We start from the raw sequence: 16,288 nt of genomic DNA on the forward strand, positions 1-16,288 counted from the left end.
AGTAGAAATCAATTAGAGACGGATTTTAGCGACCACCCATGCTGAATTATTTGGGATTTTTTGTTTTAGTAGCTAGGGTTGTTATTTTTGGCTGAATTTTTTTGTGGTAACTTCTTTTAATCCATATTTTGTGGGAAAAATAGCTAGAGCCTTTAGTTTGGTCAAATTTGAAAGTTCCAAAAAACTAGCAAATTTTGTGTTTGTCAAAACTTCAAACGGCCATAACTTTTGCTCCGGTTATCAGAATTGCAATTATTATATATGCATTTGGGGTAGAAAAAAATTTCCTACGCCATGGCAGCCTGCCGTAGGCCGGCTGAGGTCTCCATCGTCCAAAAAAAGCAATTCTGTCAAAAGTTTTTTATTTTTCAAGTTTTATTCACTTATTTTTCTTAACCTACTAATTTTAGCTTTCATAGTTAGACTTTGAATTTTTGTCTGAAATTTTTTGTGCTATCTTCTCATCATTTTATAAGGTTGCTCACAAAATTTCAAGTCATTTGGATATCATTTGAGGGTAGCTGTAGTTCAAACCTACACCTTTATTTACATGACAAGGCAACTAGTTGTGTGCATGCTGAATGTAGTGTATGACTAGAGGCAATCCATCTGACTTACAACCCTTTGATCCTGAGATAGATAGGACATTTAATAGATTAGTTAGGCATCATTTTATACCTTTTGATCATTCTGAGCATTCCATAACTGGTGAATCTGTGCATTTTGTTATTGGTGATTTTGAACATCCTGATCTTGAGCATTATAATTTTGAGCATTCTGATTCTGAGCATTCTGATTTTGCACATTCTGAGAACATGGCACAACCTCCACCTCGTGAGAGGACTATAAGGGAAATGGCTGCACCTGATTTCACCTATGAAAGCTTGTGCATCCAATACCCTGATGAGGATGTCCCATATGTTCTTAAAACTGGACTGATTCATTTGCTTCCAAAGTTTCATGGCCTTGCAGGTGAAGACCCGCACAAACATTTGAAAGAATTTCACATTGTCTGCTCCACCATGAAACCCCCAGATGTCCAAGAGGATCACATATTTCTGAAGGCTTTTCCTCATTCATTAGAGGGAGTGGCAAAGGACTGGCTGTATTACCTTGCTCCAAGGTCCATCACGAGCTGGGATGTCCTTAAGAGAGTATTCTTAGAAAAAATTTTCCCTACTTCCAGGACCACAGCCATCAGGAAGGATATCTCAGGTATTAGACAACTCAGTGGAGAGAGCTTGTATGAGTACTGGGAGAGATTTAAGAAACTATGTGCCAGTTGCCCCCACCATCAGATTTCAGAACAGCTTCTTCTCCAATATTTTTATGAAGGACTCAGTAATATGGAGAGAAGTATGATAGATGCTGCCAGTGGTGGAGCCCTTGGAGACATGACTCCTGCTGAAGCCAGAAATTTAATTGAGAAGATGGCCTCCAACTCCCAGCAGTTTAGCGCCAGAAATGATGCCATAGTCATTAGAGGAGTGCATGAGGTAGCTACAAACCCATCTGCATCATCTGAAACTGAGAAGCTTGAAGGCAAACTGGATGCGTTGGTTAACTTGGTAACCCAGCTGGCCTTGAATCAGAAATCTGTACCTGTCACAAGGGTTTGTGGTTTGTGCTCCTCTGCTGACCACCAAACAGACCTTTGCCCTTCCATGCAGCAACCTGGAGCAATTGAGCAGCCTGAAGCTTATGCTGCAAATATTTACAATAGACCTCCTCAACCTCAGCAGCAAAATCAACCACAGCAGAGCAATTATGACCTTTCCAGCAACAGATACAACCCTGGATGGAGGAATCACCCTAACCTTAGATGGTCCAGCCCTCAGCAACAACAACAACAGCCTGCTCCTTCCTTCCAAAATGTTGCTGGCCCAAGCAGACCATACATTCCTCCACCAATCCAACAACAGCAACAACCCCAGAAACAGCCAACAGTTGAGGCCCCTCCACAACCTTCCCTAGAAGAACTGGTGAGGCAAATGACTATGCAGAACATGCAGTTTCAGCAAGAGACCAGAGCCTCCATTCAGAGCTTAACCAATCAGATGGGACAATTAGCTACCCAATTGAATCAACAACAGTCCCAGAATTCTGACAAGCTGCCTTCTCAAGCTGTCCAAAATCCCAAAAATGTCAGTGCCATTTCATTGAGGTCGGGAAAGCAGTGTCAAGGACCTCAACCCGTAGCACCTTCCTCATCTGCAAATGAACCTGCCAAACTTCACTATATTCCAGAAAAAGGTGATGACAAAAATCTACCTAATAATTTCTGTGCAGGTGAATCTTCTTCCACATGTAATTCTGATTTGCAGAAGCAGTACATTCCCCCTCTTCCATTCCCTCCAAGAGCAGTTTCCAACAAAAAAATGGAAGAGGCAGAGAAAGAGATCTTGGAAACGTTTAGAAAAGTAGAGGTAAACATACCTCTGTTGGATGCAATAAAGCAAATTCCAAGATATGCCAAATTCTTGAAGGAGCTGTGCACTAATAAGCGGAAGCTTAAAGGAAGTGAATGAATTAGCATGGGCAGAAATGTCTCCGCATTGATTGGTAATCTGTTCCTCAAATTCCTGAAAAATGCAAAGATCCAGGTACATTCAGCATACCTTGTATTATAGGGAATAGTAAGTTTGACAATGCCATGCTAGATTTAGGAGCCTCTGTTAGTGTTATGCCTCTGTCGATTTTTAATTCTCTATCTCTAGGTCCCTTGCAGTCAACTGATGTGGTAATTCATTTATCTAATAGAAGTGTTGCCTATCCTGTTGGTTTCATAGAAGATGTCTTAGTTAGAGTTGGTGAACTGATTTTCCCTGTTGATTTTTATATCTTGAATATGGAAGATGGATTTTCTCAAGGATCAGTTCCCATCATTCTAGGCAGACCCTTTATGAAAACTGCTAGAACTAAGATAGATGTTTATGCAGGCACACTGTCCATGGAGTTTGGTGATATAACTGTTCATTTTAATATTCTGGATGCTATGAAATACCCATCTGAAGATCTTTCTGTATTTCGTGCTGAAATAATTGATCATGTTGTTGATGAATACATGACTGATCTTTATTCTAATCTGCATGCCTCTCACTCTTCATGCATTGAGTCTGAAATTGTACTTGATCATATGTCTGAATTTGATGCTGAGAGTGAATCTGAGAGTGATATTGATTGCATGCCTGGTGGTGGTGTTTTACCTCTTGAGATTGATTTTATAGAGTCAGATAGGACTAACCATGTTTCAGGAAGTACACATACCTTTGACTTTCTTTATGAGGTAAAGGCTGAGAAACCATCTCCTTCTACCACTGTCCAGTCGACCACACCAGAATTGAAGCCTCTGCCATCAAATTTAAAATACGCTTACTTGGATGATAGCAAGAGTTTTCCAGTGATTATATCTGCCTCCCTTGCTGATGAGCAAGAGGAGAAGTTGTTGTCAGTTCTCAAGAAGCATAAGAAGGCTATAGGCTGGACCCTGGCGGACATTCCTGGTATAAGCCCATCCATATGTATGCATCAAATAAATTTAGAGGATGGAGCTAAACCAGTAAGACAGCCACAGAGAAGACTCAACCCGGTGATTCTTGATGTAGTGAAGAAGGAGATAACCAAGCTTTTGCAAGCTGGAATCATTTATCCTATCTCCGACAGCCAATGGGTGAGTCCCGTCTGGGTAGTCCCGAAAAAGACTGGCCTCACAGTGATCAGAAATGAGAAGGAGGAGCTGATTCCTACTCGGGTGCAGAACAGTTGGAGAGTCTGCATTGACTATAGGAGGCTGAACCAGGTTACCAAAAAGGACCATTTTCCCCTGCCATTCATTGACCAGATACTTGAACGCCTGGCAGGTAAATCCCACTACTGTTTCCTTGATGGTTTTTCTGGTTATATGCAAATTACTATTGCTCCTGAGGATCAGGAAAAGACCACATTCACCTGCCCCTTCGGCACTTTTGCTTATAGGAGGATGCCTTTCGGCCTGTGCAATGCCCCTGGTACCTTCCAGCGGTGCATGATTAGTATTCTCAGTGATTTTTTAGAAAATTGCATAGAGGTGTTTATGGATGATTTCACTGTATATGGATCCTCTTTTGATGGTTGTTTGAATAGTTTGGAAAAAGTTTTGAATAGATGCATTGAAACTAACCTTGTTCTAAATTTTGAAAAATGTCATTTTATGGTTGAGCAAGGTATAGTTTTAGGCCACATTATTTCCAATAAGGGTATTGAAGTAGATCCTGCAAAAATTTATGTTATTTCACAATTGCCTTACCCCTCTTGTGTGCGAGAGGTGCGATCTTTTCTTGGTCATGCAAGATTCTACAGGTGCTTTATAAGGGATTTTAGCAAAGTAGCCCTTCCACTGTCCAACTTGTTGCAAAAGGAGGTGGAGTTTGACTTTAATGACAGATGCAAAGAGGCTTTTGATTGCCTCAAAAGAGCGTTGACTACCACCCTCATCATCCAGGCACCCGATTGGACAACCCCTTTTGAGCTTATGTGTGATGCATCAAATTATGCATTGGGGGCTGTCCTTGCTTAGAAAATTGATAAATTGCCCAGGGTGATATATTATGCTTCTAGGACTTTAGATGCTGCCCAAGCAAATTATACTACTACTGAGAAAGAGCTTCTAGCCATAGTTTTTGCTCTTGAAAAATTTCGATCTTATTTGCTTGGTACTCACATTATTGTTTATACTGACCATGCAGCTCTAAAGTACTTGTTGAAGAAGGCTGATTCTAAGCCTAGGTTGATCCGATGGATGCTCTGGCTCCAAGAGTTTGACTTGGAGATCCGTGATAGGAGCGGAGCACAAAATCTAGTTGCTGATCATTTGAGTCGGATCGAACGTGTCTCTGATGCAGATTCACCTATTCGGGATGATTTCCCGGATGATCATTTGTATATATTGTATAGTATTTCTGACTCTCTTTCTACTCCCTGGTTTGCTAACATTGTCAATTATTTAGTTGCCTCTGTTTTTCCTCCCTTAGCATCTAAGGCCCAAAAAGATAAGATTAAAAGTGATGCTAAGCATTTTATTTGGGATGACCCCTACTTGTGGAAATTGTGCAGTGATCAGGTCATTAGACGGTGCATTCCAGATCATGAGACTGACTCAGTCCTGCAGTTCTGTCATTCTTCCGCACCGGGAGGTCATATGGGTGTTCAAAGGACAGCTCGCAAAGTGCTTGATTGTGGTTTTTATTGGCCCACCATCTTTAAAGATGCGTGGAAGATCTGCAGCACTTGTGAGCAGTGTCAGAGAGCAGGAAATACACTTACATGGCGACAACAAATGCCTCAGCAACCTATGCTATTCTGTGAGGTGTTTGATGTCTGGGGTATAGATTTCATGGGTCCTTTTCCTGTCTCTTTTGGTTATGTTTATATTCTCCTTGCAGTTGATTATGTTTCAAAATGGGTGGAAGCCAAGCCCACTAGAACTAATGATGCTAAAGTTGTTGCAGACTTTGTCAGGTCTAATCTGTTTTGCAGGTTTGGAGTACCTAAAGCAATTGTTAGTGATCAAGGAACCCATTTTTGCAACAGGACAATGCATGCCCTGCTTAAAAAGTACGGGGTGGTACACAGGGTATCCACACCATACCACCCCCAGACTAATGGACAGGCAGAAATTTCTAACAGGGAAATCAAGAGAATTCTAGAGAAGATTGTGCAGCCAAGCAGGAAAGATTGGAGTACCAGGCTTGATGATGCTCTCTGGGCACATCGGACTGCCTACAAAGCACCCATAGGAATGTCTCCTTATCGGGTTGTCTTTGGAAAGGCATGTCATCTTCCAGTGGAAATTGAGCACAAAGCATACTGGGCAGTGAAGACTTGCAACTTCTCTATGGATCAAGCTGGCGAGGAAAGGAAGTTGCAACTGAGTGAGTTAGATGAAATCCGCCTAGAAGCCTACGAGAATGCCAAGTTCTACAAAGAAAAGACCAAGAAGTTCCATGATAGCATGATAGTTAAAAAAGACTTCGTGGTTGGGCAAAAAGTGTTATTGTATAATTCTAGGCTTGGACTCATGAGTGGTAAGTTGAGGTCTAAGTGGATTGGTCCTTTTGTTGTTACTAATGTTTTTCCTTATGGTACAATTGAGATCAAAAGCGACTCCACAAACAAGAGCTTCAAGGTGAACGGACATCGACTTAAGCCATTCCTCACGAACCCTTCTTTAGTGGACGTAGTGGTGGAAGAGACTTCCTTACTCCACCCTACTCTTCCTCCACCATGACTTAGGGAGTTTTTCTTTTCCTATCTCCTTCTTTGCTTTTATTACACTTGTCCGATTCTCTTTGATGATTTAATTGTTTTTAATCTTTTAATTGTGCTACATTGAGGACAATGTGTTGTTTAAGTATGGGGGGGGGAGTGTTCTTTGGTTTTGCTAGTTTTGTTGGTTTTGTTAATTTGTTAGTTGTGTTAATTTGTTAATGTTGTTAATTTCGTCGGATTTTCAGTTTAAAATTTTGGGTCAATTTCGTGTGCACGTACGACTTTGCATGTTTTTCTTTGAATTATAGGATATGTTCAAGAAATGGGTAATTGTTTTGAAAATAAAAGTTCTTGACATTTTGTGACTTGAAATCCTTGATTCTTCTCTACATGTCATGATAGTTTTGAAAGCTCAATTTGAAAGTGATGATTTTACCTTTGTGAGAATTTGAGCCATCCATCATTATAATCATTTGGTGTGTTTTGCCCCATTGATTGCTTGCACAATAGCCTTGGCTTGATTCTTGTTGATGCGTCCTAATTCACATGCATATTTGGAAATGATTAAGGCAATTTTGTTCTTATAAGCTTCTAGCCAAATGGACTTACCTTGAATTAATTCCTTTGATAGCCCTTTTGAGCCTTGTTTCCCTTTCCTTGTTTTGAAGCTCACTACAAGCCTTAAGTGAAAAACCATGATATTACCATATCCTTAAGGAATTTTGGAGCTTTGGAATTGTTTTGGGAATAAGTGTGGGGGGTTTTTGTTTCATTGGACAACTTGTTTTGTTGGCTATGCTTCATGATGTATTTTGGGCCATACTTGATGTACATTGTATATTGGTTAAATGTTGGACATGCTGAATGAAATGTTGTTTCTCAAAGGCTAAAGAGTAAAAAAAAAAATCGAAAAAAAAAAATCGAAAAAAGAAAAAGAAAAGCAATAAAGTTGAGTGAATAAGATCTTAAATGGCACAAGAATGATGAAACTCTTGGTTCTACTCTTCATGTTTAATTTTTATCTTTACTTCTTTTTATTTTCTTATTTTTTTCCTTAATATGCACTTATTCCCCTTTGCTCCTCTATTCCTTTGGGATTTAGCCACTTATTCCATATTTCTCCATACCTTGTCCTTGGCCCCATTACAACCTTAAAAGACCTTTTGATCCTCATGTGCTTGTGTTTATGGGTTGATTGTCAATTTTAGAATCTTGCCAAGTTTATGTGGTGTTTGCTTTCATGGGTGATTTGAGGATAAATAGTAGCCTAGACACTTGAGAGATAGAGTGTATATCTTGTGAGGCTTTATCAGTTTTCATTCTTGAGCTGATTAACTATTTTGCCATGATTGGGTTGCTTGGATGATTTTCATGAATGTCTTGACTTTTTGGATCTCCTTATGTTAGATGTTACCCATTCCTTTCATTCCTTGATGTTCATTGAGAAATATGTGAATGTTTTTGTTTGTCTCCCTTTGATATCCTTGGATTTTGTTCTTTGTTTCATTTTGCCCAGGAGTGCAAAAGGCTAAGTATGGGGGGTTTTGATGTGCCATCATTTTCTTCTATTTTCTAAAACCCTTTTTGCACCATTTTAATTATTGATTGGTCTTAATTGTCAATTAATTAGGCAGTTTTATTATTTGGGCTCATTTAGCTAATTTGATGTTTTTAATCTAATTTCAGGAATTAATGAAACATTGGGCTTAATCCGGATTTTGGTTGTGGACTTGAAGAGGGCAAATAAAGCAGCGCTTACCTTAGTTAATTTCTAATTAGGAAATTTCGCAATTTTATTTTATGTTGTTCAGTGTTTATTTCGTTTTGGGCCAGAGTATTGTAATAGGGCCCAGTGACTTTGAGTGACTCTTTTTAAATAGCTACCTTGGGATTCGTGCAGGGTATTCTATTCTGCTATGCTATTTTCATTATTCAGAGCTTTGGTTTTAGGTTTTCACGTTTTTCTGTTCCCTTGTTACAGTTTTCGTTCTTAATGCAAATTTCCGTTTTCTGCTTCTAATTACGAGTTCATTCTTGCTTCTTCTTCTACTTTCATTTACGTTTCTGTTCATTTACGTTCTTGTTCATTTACGTTTCTGCTTCATGCTTCATTTGCGTTTTCTGTTTGAATCCATGGAAGGCTAGATTTTCTGGTGTTGTTTCCTTTTGAGGATGAAGCCCAACTCTCTTTGAGGTTTCGTTTGTAATGTGGTTTCCTGGCAGTTCTCCCTTCAGCAGTTATCCCAATTTCGTGAATATTAATCAGTGCACGCTTCGTGTTCGATTAATTGCCTCTGAGCCTAACTTGCGTTCATGCTTAATGGACGAAGGGCTAACTGGTGTATGTGGTGCCTAATCACATATTGAAAACCCTAAGTTGATTTTCGCTTAGTAAATTGAAATAGGGTTGGATTAAGTGGTTGACTGTTAGGGACGAATTCTCCATAACCCAGGATAAGAGAGTGGCTTCTAAATCAGAGGAAACAACCCATTTTTAATATTAGTAGTTTCGTATTCCATTTTATTTGTTCTGCTCTTTAATTACCAAACAACCAAACCCCCCCCCCCCCCCATCGTTACTGTTACTGCAAGTATATTATGAACATTTGGCTCGTCACTGCTCGTTGGGAAACGACCTAGGATCACTTCCTAGTTACTGCATTTTCATGTTTATTTGATTCGGGTACGGCCTCGATCACCCATTTCCTGGGCATCTTCCCATGAAGGAACATGGTTTCTCACCAACTCAATGAGTGGTGCTACAAGTATAGAAAAATATGGGACAAACCTTTTGTAAAAGTTTGTTAAGTCATGGAAGCCCCAAATTTTTCTTATACTTGGTGGAGTGAGCCACTCAGGAATGACCTTTATTCTCTTAGGGTTCATGGGAACCCGTTGATCACTATTTGAAAAATTAAGAAAAGTAACGCAATAAAACATACCTTTTTCTATATTTTCATATTGATTATTCCTACCAAAAAGTATGACAAACCTAAGGTGTCCCATATGAGTACCTAAGTTTGTATTGAAACTAAAAATAAGAACAAACCTACCTAATGGGTCCCTATGTACACACACCATGAAGATGTTAGGTGTACGAGTGATTTTACAAAAGAGGGTTGCACCACTCAAAACATTCATCATACCACCTATTTTAGGGACTTGGTGCCTAATAATACCTATTTTGGGCACCAAAAAAGCACAAGGATTTAAGCTCTTGCGAACCAAACCCTCATCCAACAACTTCTTTACTTGAGGAATAAACTCAAGCCCAAGAGGTGTGGCAATGCTAGCAAGTGTCTTTTTACAAAAGAGAAAATGTGGAGCTTGTCTAAGAGGGAAAGTTTCTTTAATGTTTGTCTTTATTGTAAAATGAGTTTCCTTCTTAGCTAACCTCTTGGAGGAGACACTTACCTCCTTACACTTCTCTTTAACCACTAATGGTTGTCCATCTTCTTGGGGGTAGATTTCTTCACTAGTTTCTTCCCCTTTTGCTTCTTCACTTTCACTAGAGGAAGGGGAAGTAGTAGCCTCATCTTGGCTACTATAAATGTCTTGGCCCCTCATAATCATGGTTTTTGTGGTGGGGCATTGAGAAGTAATGTGTCCTCTTCCAAGACATTTAAAGCACTTTATAGAGCTAGTTTTCTCTTGCATACTAGTCTTATGGGCTTGCTTTTCTATTGCCTTCCCCTTATCATCTTTGGGCTTCGAAGGTGTCACCCCTAAGATGCCTTGACCTTGGTCTTTCTTTGGATAAGAGTGAGAGCCATAAGATTTTGAAGTAGACTTCTTTTTAAGTTGTTGCTCTACCCTTATTTCCCAATCTAAGTTAGCCTCTACATTGTCCTTCCCATGGAAGTATGAGAGGTTAATGTTAGCCTCTTGAGGCTTTCTTTCCTTTTCTCTTCTATGGGAGTGAGGTCTAAGATGTGACCTATGCCTTCCTTCGTAATAGTCACGAAGTTCTTCACTTAGGCTTTTGCAAGAGTTATGACTACTATAGGAGGCATGTTTTTCTCTTTTCATTTCTTTCATTATTTTTCTTCTTTCTTCCTCTCTTATTTTCTTTCTTTCATCTTGACTTATTTCTTCCACTCTTTTTTTTCCTTTTTCTTTTCTCTCTTGTTTTTCTTTCCATAACTTGAGGGAACTCAACTCATCTAAGATTCTAGATAAAGGGTCTTTATGACTAGTACCCTCGCCATTAACACTAGATGAATGATGACTCATGTTGGTTCCTAATTTGTGGTTCTTTCTTGTTGGAGGTTTGAAAACAAAAGGTAAAAGAAACTATGGTTGAAACTAGCCAAATAAACACTAAAAGAGGTGTGAAAGATAAGGTAAAAAAACTAATTGGTAAAATGCAAGCTATCTAGGCGGTTTGACAATGGAAGGTAAAAGAAATAAGCTATGAAAGTAAGCAAGAAATGTAAACTAGGTGAATCCTAAGAGTGTTTGGATGACCACATTCAAGGTTCCCAACAAAACACTCACTATCCTAAGTAAAAATTGCCTAAAATTATTACACACAAATGGAAGTTTGGTAACCTATTGGAGGCTCCCAACACACTTCCAATGAAAGGCCTTTTTGTTACAAAAACTTGAAAGCAATGAAGGTAAGTAAATTGCAAATTACAAAATTACAAAACAGTCCTCAATTTTGGTGGTTGTTCTCTCTTTGGTGATTCACTCAATTTGGAGTGCTTCTTAGTCCAATAGCTCTTAAGGTGGTTGGCCCCTTGCTTCTGGACTCAAATTCTTCAAGGGAGGGCACCAATCCTCCTTCCAATTCCTATATGGCAACCCACAAACAAGGAAACAAAGAGACAAGCAATAACCAAAGACCAAAAAAAATAAAATGAAAGCTAAACCAATGGAGTTTTAACAAGACAATTTTTCAAGGATTATTCAACAATCAAAGCAATGAAAAGGACATAGAAGCAAGCTAGGACTCAAAGAGAAACTTAGAATGGCTCTAGAGTAGAGTAAAAAAAACTGAAAAAAAAAGACTCAACAAAACTCTAGCTTTGGCACTTGTCTTCACACTAATTTTGAATTGAAATTTCCAATTTAGAATAAATTTTGAGCCAAAACAACAAGCACACTTCCCTTTCACTTTTTTTTCCTGGATACTGATTTTTCTTCCAACTTGTGTGATTTTTATTATTTATTACTTTTATCCAAATCACTTGGTTCTTTTTTTATAACTTTTTTCAAGATGTCTAGAAAATTCAGTAAAAATTTCAGCTCAAAATTCGAAGTAACCAATTCTCAGTAATTTTTACAAGTTTGTATGTCCAAGTTGCCAGCACCAGCGATTTTTTTTAAGCATGGTATATTGATTGCCTTGGGCTTACTTTCAACCTTCCTATGTATGTTGAACTCACTAGGATTGTTTACCACAGTTTTAGGAGTTCAATATTCACATAGGATCAACATTTCAGCCAAAAATTCAATCACCAAAACTCAAATTCACAATAGACACAATCATAAGGAAACCTAAAAGTTCAAGAAAAGGTTCACAATCAAAGACTCTCTAAGAATTTTGCATGAACATGTTAAGGACTAATTAACATGAAAGATTTGACTCAAATCAACTAATAGGCTAAAAGAATTTCATACACTCATGAAGAAATGAGTTAGACAAAGAAACAAGAAAAATAAAATTCAGCACAACATAAGAAATCTTATGTGACAAGTTTCATGACTAGACATGACTTCTATGACAAAACTACAATAGGTGAACAAGTCACTCTAGATTTTTGAGGTTTTCTTCTACTTTAATATTTTTGTAAGAATTTTATGGTTAGGTTTCAGCCACAAAAAATAACAAGACAAAACTCAAAGGAACCTAAACTCAACACAATTCATGGTTCAAGAACAAGAACAAGAAATTTGAACCATAGAAAATCAAATCTAGCTTCTATAGCAAGTTTAATTGGTGGAAAATCTAAAGAATCATGTTAACAACATTTATCACAAGACATGTGAGGAGATACATGGAGAAAAAATGAAGAAACAACAATGGAAGAGAAGGTAAAGCAAAAAAATTAGTGGAGGTTTAAGGAGCACCTACTTGAAGCTCTTGTGCTCTGATTACCACTTGATGGAAGCTTGCTTGTGGAGCTTCTATGGAGACTGGATCTTTGAGCTTCAATGAGGTCCTTCAATGGTGATTTTTCACCATAGAGATGCAGCGGAAGGCAAAGGAGAAGAGGCGAGGGGAGGCACCATCCACTAGGGAATAAGCCAAGGAAGAAGGAGCTTCACCACCAAGAATTGCCTTGGATAAGAAGCTTGAAGAGGATGCTTTAATGAAGGAAAAGAAAGAGAGAAGGGGGGAGCACGAAATTGAAGGAATAAAAGAGGGAGAGAAGTGGAACTTTGAAGTATGTCTCACAAGACTCTCATTCATCAAAGTTACAACAAGTGTTACACATGCTTCTATTTATAGACTAGGTAGCTTCCTTCAGAAGCTTTCTTGAGAAAACTTCCTTGAGAAGCTTCTTTGAGAAAACTTCCTTGAGAAGCTAGAGCTTAGCTACACACACCCCTCTCATAACTAAGCTCACCTCCTTGAGAAGCTTCCTTAAGAAGATTCCTAAAGAAGCTAGAGCTTAGCTACACATACCTCTCTAATAGCTAAGCTCACCTCCTTGAGATGAGAAGCTAGAGCTTAGCTACACACCCCCTATAATAGCTAAGCTCACCCCCATGACAAAAAACATGAAAATAACAAAAAAAGTCCTTATTACAAAGACAACTCAAAATGCCCCGAAATACAAGGCTAAAACCCTATACTACTAGAATGGCAAAAATACAAGGCCTAGATGAAGGAAAAACCTATTCTAATATTTACAAAGATAAGCGGGCTCATACTTAGCCCATGGGCTCGAAATCTACCCTAAGGCTCATGAGAACCCTAGGGCCTTTCCTTGGATCTCTAGCCCAATCTACTTGGAGTCTTCTAGCCAATGCCCTTGCGGGGTAGGATTGCATCATAGATGAAGCTATTAGACTCAGCCTATTCTCATTCTCATTGGTAGGAGAGGCCAAGAGGTGGCTTCACTCATTTAAGTGTAACAGCCTGAAAACCTCGGAAGAAGTTGTTGAAAAGTTTCTAAGGAAATACTTCCCAGAGTCCAAGACTGCAGAAGGGAAAGCTGCAATCTCTTCATTTCATCAGTTCCCTGATGAATCTCTGAGTGAAGCATTGGAGAGGTTTAAAGGTTTATTGAGAAGAACTCCCACCCATGGGTTTTCCGAGCCAATTCAATTGAATATGTTTATAGATGGGTTGAGACCACAAACCAAGCAACTGCTAGATGCTTCTGCAGGAGGAAAAATAAAGCTGAAGACCCCAGAAGAAGCAACTGAGCTAATTGAGAATATGTTAGCCAATGATCATGCCATTTTGCGCGACAGAACCCATCAACCCACAAAGAAATGTTTGTTAGAACTATCATCACATGACGCTTTATTGGCACAGAATAAGTTGCTTTCTAAGGAACTTGAGATTTTAACAGAAACACTTGGTAAGTTGCCAACTAAACTGTCTATTGGTCAACCTACACATTCTTCTATTTTGCAAGTTACAAGTTGTACCACCTGTGGTGAGACTCATGAAACAGGCCAATGTATTCCCATTGAAGAAAACACTCAAGAAATTCATTATATGGGAAATCAACAGCGACAAGGGTATACTCAAGGAGGATTTTCAGGCTTCCAGCAGGGTCCTTATAATCAACAAGGACAGTAGAGGTCACACCCTGGAAATCAGTTCAACAAGACCACGGTGGTCCTTCGAACAGGCTAATCCAACAAGGGCCTAACATCTTTCAGAGGACTACTAAGCTGGAGGAAACTTTGACTCAGTTTATGCAAGTAACAATGTCAAATCATAAAAGCATTGAATCAGCACTGAAGAACCTTGAGGTCCAGGTGGGACAACTGGCCAAGCAGATAGTTGACAAGTCATCCAACAGTTTTATGGCAAATACAGAAAAGAATCCCAAGGAGGAATGCAAAGTTGCGATGACAAGGAGTAAGAGGTTTGTGGAGGCTGAGGATGAGGAGAATGTTGTGCACAAGAAGAAAGTTGTTGAAAAGAAAGGTACTGATGGCATGAAAAATGATGTGAGAGGTGAAAGAAATCAGAAAAAAGAGAAACAAATAATGGTTAAGAAAAAAGAATTTAAAGACCAAGAAAAAGAAAAAGAAGTAGAAAAAGAATAAGAAAATAAAAAAAAATTGAAAAAGATGAAAAAAATGAGAATGAAGAGAAGAGTAGAAGTGATAAAGCTATGAACGAAGGTATGGAAGTACCATATCCTATGGTACCTTTCAAGAAGGAGAAGGACCGTCATTTGGCGAAATTTTTAGATATTTTCAGGAAACTGGAAATAACCATGCCCTTCGGAGAAGCTTTACAGCAGATGCCACTCTACTCCAAGTTCTTGAAGGATATGTTAACAAGGAAACATAAGTATATTAACCAGGAGAACATCGTAGTGGAAGGAAATTGTAGTGTTGTGATTCAAAAGATCCTTCCACCCAAGCATAGAGACCCTGGGAGTGTAACTATTCCTTGTTCAATTGGAGAAGTCACTGTGGGAAAGGCTCTTATTGACCTGGGAGCCAGTATTAATTTAATGTCACCCTTCATGTGCAAAAGGTTGGGAGAGTTGGAGATCATGCCCGCTAAGATGACTTTACAACTTGTTGGTCGCTCCATTACTAGACCATATGGAGTAATTGAAGATGTGCTGGTCAGAGTGAAACATTTTATCTTCCCGAAAAACTTTGTGGTAATGGATATCTGTGAAGATATTGACATTCTTGTAATATTGGGAAGTCCATTCATGTTAACTGCAAGTTGCATAGTTGATATGAGTAGAAAGAAGCTGGAGATGGGTTTTGAAGATTAGAAAATTGATTTTTATTTGTTTGTTGAAAACATGACATGCCTACTCTAGAACAAAATGTTTGTTTACAGGTAATGGAAGTGGGTCAAGAGGTTCTGGAGGTAGGAACCAAAACATGATATCACCCATTAAGGTAAAAGCGTCAATCTAATGACGTTAAAGAAGCACTTCCTGGGAGGCAACCTAGTTTTAATTTCTGTTATCTTTGTTTTTCATGCATTATATCATGTGGAACTTGCTTTATAATCTGTACATTGGAGTATATCATCTTATCCTTGAATGTTAGATATAAGGGTTTCAATTTCTTGGGAAAGGGACTGAAAAATAACTCAGAAAATATTTTCTGCAAAACAGTCCTTTCGCTAAGCGCAAGCCTCGTGCTAAGCACATCTTTGGTCATGCGCTAAGCCGCGAGTCTCAAGCGCTTAGCGCTCAACCCTTGCATCTTAGGCTGATTCAGTCCGCTAAGCTGGCCAAGGCTGAGCTAAGCCAATTTCAATTCGATCTGAATTAAGCTAAACGACTGCCTGACCGCTAAGTGTATTGTATTCTTTGGCTAAGCGCAACTCGTTGCCGCTAAGCACATTTCCTTACGGCCAAAACTGGGGTTCATGGAGCTAAGCGCTACTCATGGCAGCTAAGCTCAAATTCTTGCGGAAGTGTTAGCGCTAAGCGATTCCTTTTCTATTAAGCGCATGCTCCTCTGTACTCAAGATGCATCATTTTAGCTAAGCCGACCCAGAGCTCGTCTTAGCAAGAGTTGTAGGTTTTTTGATCTGCAGAACTCGCCAAGCGGTCTTATCCACGCGCTAAGCCAAGCCCTTTGTGCTAAAAAAAATGATTTTGAATTTCAAACGTCAGCTAAGCGCATAGATCCGCTAAGTGAGCCTCATTGAGAAACCAAACGTCTCTCTGGCTCGCTTAGCGTAGCGGTCTGCTAAGCGAGAAGGTTGAAAACTGCTTAAGTGAGTATAACGGCAGTTACACTCACAATTGCCAGATTTTGCAAACCCTTTCTCTACATTCTCTCTCTCCAAAAATTTGCGCACCTTGCATCTGTGCTTTCTTTTTACATTGTCTACTTCCAATCACAAAGCATCAACGATACAAGTAAG

At 39.1% G+C, this 16,288-nt stretch overlaps 1 non-coding gene across 1 annotated transcript; it reads right to left on the bottom strand.

The window, feature by feature from the left end:
* Nucleotides 1-1,193: 1,193 nt before the first annotated feature.
* LOC113000321 (small nucleolar RNA R71) lies at nucleotides 1,194-1,300 on the bottom strand. The gene has a single exon (XR_003265611.1). It is a non-coding gene; the product is annotated as a small nucleolar RNA R71 (small nucleolar RNA).
* Between the last annotated feature and the right edge of the window lie 14,988 nt (nucleotides 1,301-16,288).

This window comes from Glycine max, chromosome 18 (assembly GCF_000004515.6).
Source record: "Glycine max cultivar Williams 82 chromosome 18, Glycine_max_v4.0, whole genome shotgun sequence".
Taxonomy (NCBI): Eukaryota; Viridiplantae; Streptophyta; class Magnoliopsida; order Fabales; family Fabaceae; genus Glycine; species Glycine max.